The 213-nt window shown below is 25.4% G+C and overlaps 1 protein-coding gene across 1 annotated transcript in view; it reads right to left on the bottom strand.

Annotated features, from left to right (window-relative positions):
* The window catches only part of LOC119591792 (mucin-17-like), a 10983-nt gene that overhangs the window by 4602 nt on the left and 6168 nt on the right, over positions 1-213 (bottom strand).

The raw sequence follows: 213 nt of genomic DNA, 5'->3' as shown, positions 1-213 counted from the left end.
TACTATTAAAGGTAAAAAAATATACATATTTAATAAGTAAGAAATACAAAGCATATCTAAAACGAGAAAATAGTACTAACATTAAATGTTAAAAATGTTCTAATACAAGAAATGTTTGCAATGTAATACATACGTGTTAGATATTAAAGAAATTGTCATGACTAGTAGCCTACTGCTACAAGTAAGCAAATTGAGTGAATATGTTCTAACCTC

This window comes from Penaeus monodon, chromosome 29, assembly GCF_015228065.2.
Source record: "Penaeus monodon isolate SGIC_2016 chromosome 29, NSTDA_Pmon_1, whole genome shotgun sequence".
Taxonomy (NCBI): domain Eukaryota; kingdom Metazoa; phylum Arthropoda; class Malacostraca; order Decapoda; family Penaeidae; genus Penaeus; species Penaeus monodon.
Note: the sequence above shows the minus strand (reverse complement) of the source record. Positions and strands in the feature narration are given on the sequence as shown.